The following is a 6000-nucleotide window of genomic DNA, read 5'->3' as shown; positions in this document are numbered from 1 at the left end:
TTGTTTTACACAGGTTAAACATTTTATAAATGCAATATTGCGATTATTTTCCCAAATAAGTTTTTTGTAAACCAAGTTGAATACGTTTTAAAACAGATGTCACAACCAAACAATTTTATAAATGCAAGATTGCGGTTATTTTCCCACTATCTACACTGTTTAAAATTACCAAACAATGTTTTAACACTGCGATGACATTTTTCAATTTTGCATTTGTTTACACAATATGTAAAATTAAGTTTCAAAATATATGTATTTGTACTATTTCTAGAAATATGTACAAATTAAAAATAGGGGGAAATCAATGAACTATCAAACTAAAAATTGAAATAAATGATTGAAGACAAAGCTCGGTCTCGCTACTGGTCTCGCTCCTTGAGGCGAGACAGCGTTAGGTCTCGCCTTCAACTAGACATAGCCAGGCCTGTCCTAGAAGCGAGGACGGACTAGGTGTGGGTTGGGCTTATAATTAGAGCGGTTTTAAGAAGGTTCTATGGGCTGGTACAGACCAGTTTCAAAATCTTTTTTTGTTTGGTTTTTCAGTTCTTTATCAGTTTACTTTTTTTTAATCTTATGTGTTTTAAGGATGTGCTATGTGTTCTTTTTGTTGGTTATCATCTGCTCTTCTCGGCGTTTCTCCTTTCTTTTCTACTTTTAATAAATTATCCCACCTATTCAAGATATAGTTGAACAATTTTCGTATATATTTTAAATACTTTATAGAGGTTGAATATTTTGCAAACAGAAGCCTAACCTTTTATCATACACAATGAACAGACACATGCTTCAACTTTTTTAAATGTCATGAACCATTTTCTGAAACAAACAAGCATTTTCTATATGCTTTTAAACATTTTTTAAATGACATGAACATTTTTTTGAAAGGCATGACAATCATACCAATTTTCTAGTCATTTTTTCCAATGCTTATGTCAAACTGTACATTATGTAGCTGAGGTCAGGACATGGTAGGTATGGTGTGATGTGGAATAGGTCTTCCTTTCAGGATCTCAGATCGTAAATGGGGCGGGTTGTAGTTCTTTTCTGTGATGTCTTAATTGTAGTAATATTTCATTGAACTTTTTGTAGTATCATTACTAGAAAAAAGGCTGTTAGTGACGCACCTATTTTGACTATTAATGACCCACTATAGGTGTGTCACTATTATCACGTCACTACTAATAAATAGTAATGGCGCACGCCTGGTGCGTCACTGTTAATCAACATAACAGTGACGCACCACCTGGTGCGTCATTACTATCCCAGACACTAATGGCGCAGCTAAAGTGCGCCATTACTAGGCCCAGAAATGTGCCACTGCTATTACTCCAAGGGGTCATGTGTACCTTGTGCTCGGGGTTACTAATGGCGCACTTTTAAATAATGCGTCACTGATGTGTTTACTTATGTGCGTCACTAAAATGCAATATGGTGCGTCACTACTATGAATATTAGGAATTAGTTTTTTTGCTTTTCTGATATTTGCACAGGTTATAAAATACATTACAGCATAGAACATAAATAGCACAACATACAAACAACAGATTTATCGAATACAATAGAAGATTAGTCTCCGAATACAATTCATCATATTAGTCTCCGAATTTAAGGTACCGAACAAAGTTAGAACATTACAAGTCTCGAGACCGCGAGTAGCGAGTTTGTCTTCACATTACAAGTCGATATCTAAACTACCATCACATAGAAGACGGTTGCGGTCACGATGAGCATCATCGCGATGACACTGATCTTTATCCGGTTCCTCCGCCGCTCCCTCCTCTCTCCCGCTAGATAGCGCGCGTATCTAGCTTCCGCCTCCGCCATAGTGGTGTACCCTTTGTAACTCTTACCGCTGAAACGGTGAACCTGTCTCCGACACTCCTCCCAGTCGTCGTAGACTCCGGAAACCTCACCCTTGTACACGACATACGACGGCATCTCTATGCACTAGACAAACAAAACATTAGTAGCAATTCACATATAATATATAAGCAATATATAAGTATGCAACAAAAGGATCGTAAGAGAAAAGCAACACATTAATAGCACGATTCATGGTCCTACTAATAAATAGCATCGATTACATATAAGTTGAACGACTGTCCAAACTAAAGAGACATACAAGTTAATTAAAGTTTAATTACAACATGAGCTAATCGATATTTCAGAAGTACATAGCATCAATACTTTCGAGTCGACTCAGGGACCGGAGCGTGGATGAAGCCGCCGTCTATCGTGATGGTCATGAATGTGCGGTCGTTGTCAGCCTGCATTTGTAGCGTTGTTTCTATTTCACTATTGGACGGTTGACAGTTGAGGTAGAACTGCCCCGAGGTACGAAGGACATCTTGATGGATGATTTCCGCTAACTCCGACTGGATGCGAAAGAATTCTTGTCTGATGTCCTCGTCCTGGATTGCCGACAAGCGTGCGGCCCATTCTTTGAGATTATTTGGTAGCATAAGGTGATGATGGTCCCGTACGATCGCCCGCATGTGATGGAGGGCGTAGTAGGAATCCTTCTGACTTCCACGCGACCGCTTGACGCAGGGGAATGTCGTTACGTGGGTGAACACGTGCTTGTCGTACCTACAAATTGGCCTCCTGAAGGTGCTCCAGATTTGGCGTAGCCGAGGAGAGCATCATCAAAAACTTTCTTCATATTTGTATAGTCTTTCTTCGACTGACGGTCCGAGTCGAAATACGTGGTCATGGAATATTTTGGGCTTAAGAGGATGAGTGTGCAATGTGTGTCACTGCACAAAACACAGAATGTTAGAAAAAAAAAGAACCATCGAAATCTAAGAAATCATATGTTACGGGGCGGTGAGGGGATGACTTACTTGGAAAAGTAAGGCACGGGGAAGTTATCCTTATCTGCGTTCGCCAGAATGACGCCTTCGAGGTATGAACTTGCGACTTGCCGGTCCCCAGCGCTGCCCAAGATCTTGGCACGCATGTAGAACGGGTCGACTATCACGATGTCCAGGGTCTTGTCTCTAATGATCCGCATCTCCATAATGAGCGAAAATAGCCGAATGAAGGTGTAGTGCAGCGGATAAATGTTAAACATAGCGAAGATGTCATCAAACCGCAGGACGATCATATGCCCGATGGTGCTATCGACAAAGCCATTGCCCTCTGGCACCTTGGCCACGAAAATCGGGTATGCGACATCATTCTCGGAGAGACGCCGCTTCTCCAGAGAAAGAACACTGTCATGCAGACTCCGCATAGCACCGGTTGCAGCATTGAGCAGATTAGTCGGTAGCATGGGCCTACCCGCCACATGCACCCTCCTCGAGATATACTTAGATATTGGTGGACCGTCCTGAGCACGGATCGTACTCGGTGCCGGCTGGCTCGCACCCTTGTTATTTTTTTCTTTTCCGCCCCTTCTGCTTCTTCTGCTATAATGGGATCGAGTTCTGCTCAGAGACCACCTTCTTGAGTGTGTTGGGGCTGATAATATTTCGCACCTCGGCTATTTGAGTCTCGGTGAAGGCGGCAGCTGGAGGCGTCTCCTGAGAACTAAACAGACGAAGCCTGTTGCAATTGGGTTTCTCCGCGGTACTGATACGTCCATTTTGCATCATGCTTTCATGTTGATATTTATCGCTTTATGGGCTGTCATTATACTTTGTGGAACCTTACTTATGCCTTTTCTCTCTTATTTTGCAAAGTTTATTTGAAGAGGGAGAATACCGGCAGCTGGAATTCTGTACTGGAAAAGGAGCAAGTCTGAGTCCTCTATTCGGCGCAACTCCAAATGCCCTGAAAATCAACGTGGATTTTTTTTGGAATTTATAAAAATTACTGGGCGAAAGAAGTGTGAGAGGGGAGCAACCAGGGGCCAACAAGCCTGGTTGCTGCGGCCTACCCCCCTGGCTGCGGCAACAGGGTTTGTGGGCACCCTGGTGGCCCACTGCCCCCCCCCCTCTTTTGCTATATGAAGGGTTTCGTCCGGAAAAAAATCAGGGTGGAGCTTTTTCGTGGATTCTCCGCCGCCACGAGGCGGAACTTGAGAAGATCCAATCTAGAGCTCCGGCACGACGATCCTGTCGGGGAAACTTCCCTCCTGGAGGGGGAAACCGTCGCCATCGTCATCACCAACACTCCTGAAAGGATCGATATGGTTGGCTAGAGGGGGGGTGAATAGACAACGACCATTTTTTAATTAATCTTAGCAAGTTAAGGTAAACACTATACGGGTTCACAAATAATATGCCAATGAGGTGAACCCTATAGAAGCTAACAACGAGAGCTATTAAGACAAGTAAGATATAGTCACAAGCATAAGCAAATACAAAGTAAAGGATAGAGATAACCACAAGTGGAACCGATGGAGACGAGGATGTGTTACCGAAGTTCCTTCCCTTTGACAGGAAGTACGTCTCCGTTGGAGCGGTGTGGAGGCACAATGCTCCCCAAAAAGCCACTAAGGCCACCGTATTCTCCTCACGCCCTCGCACGATGCAAGGTACCGTGATTCCACTATAGGTGCCCTTGAAGGCGGCGACCGAACCTTTACAAACAAGGTTGGGGAAACTCCACACAAAGCTTGGAGGCTCCCAACTAAACCACGAAGCTTCACCACAATGGAATATGGCTTCGAGGTGACCTCAACCGTCTAGGATGCTCAAACACCCAAGAGTAACAAGATCCGCAAGGGATTGGTGGGGGAATCAACTTTTCTCTTGGTGGAAGTGTAGATCTAGGCCTTCTCAACCAATCCCTAAAGAATCAACAAGTTTGATTGGCTAGGGAGAGAGATCGGGCACTTTTGAGCTTAGGGAGCAACAATGGAGCTTAGAGAGGTAAGAGATAGGGTTCATCAGCTAGAAGAACCCTTTATATAATGGGGGGAAAATTCAGACCGTTTTCCCACTCTCTGCCCGAGCTCCAGCGGTACTACCGCTGAGCAGGAGCGGTACTACCGCTGCCTGGCGGTACTAACGCTGACACCAGCGGTACTACCGTTGGCCCCTTGGTAGTGCACAAACACTACTACCGCCGAGAAAGTCTTCGCAAAAGGGTCCGTCCACGAACTACCGCTAGGTAGGTGGAACAAAGCACCTGGAGCGGTACTACCGCTGACCAGGGGCGGTACTACCGCCAGCTAGCGGTACTACCGCTGGCGGCAGCGGTACTACCGCTAGCAGTCCAGCGGTACTACCGCTGGAACCAGCGGTACTACCGCCGGGGACCATTTTGCACAGAGCTAAAGACAAATAGGCGAGGGCCGCTCCAAAGATAAGGAAAGGGAGAATGTGAAGTGTGCGTGTGTAAAGATAGATTCCACCCAAACCTTTCCACTACGGATCCCCTCTTAATAGTACGGCTTTTCTATGACTCAAATAAAGAGAATCGTAGAGAGCGCCGTGCTTCCGTTCCATGAGAGAGGAGACGTGTCGTCTTGTGTCGTTGACGTGTGTTATCTGAAACCTTGACACACACGGTTAGTCCTGTACGGTACTGTCATCAATCACCAAAATTACTTAGGCATAAACTATGCCCCAACAATCTCCCCCTTGTTGGTGGATTGATGACAATACCGGATTTGCACAGAGAATAATATGAGAACAAAAAGATAGAGATATATGACAATACGGGGTATATGACTCACAGCATATGATGGGAATAAATCTCACATAAGAGCATGTCTCACAAAATATAGCAAACGAGAATCAAAGCAAGTTCGAAGCAAAGCATACGAAATAAAGCAAAGCAATGCAAAGTTCGAATATGAAAGCAAATCCTAGACTCTCTCCCCCTTTGGCACAAGACACCAAAAAGGGGCACACCTAATGCCACGGGTAACTACTCCTCGTCTTCAGCATCACCAGACTCGTCTGTCCCCTCCTGGTCGGTCTGCTCCTCCTCTTCTGCCTCATCGCCAGACCACTGGTACCCTTGAGCCTGCATCCAAGTAGCCTCAGGAGTGATGTCGTCCTCTGAGCCGCTGGAGATGTCCACATCCAAGGTACTGAGAACACGCTT

The sequence above is a fragment of the Hordeum vulgare genome, chromosome 3H (genome assembly GCF_904849725.1).
Source record: "Hordeum vulgare subsp. vulgare chromosome 3H, MorexV3_pseudomolecules_assembly, whole genome shotgun sequence".
In the NCBI taxonomy this organism is placed as follows: Eukaryota; Viridiplantae; Streptophyta; class Magnoliopsida; order Poales; family Poaceae; genus Hordeum; species Hordeum vulgare.
The sequence above is the reverse complement of the archived record's forward strand: the minus strand, read 5'-3'. Positions refer to the sequence as shown.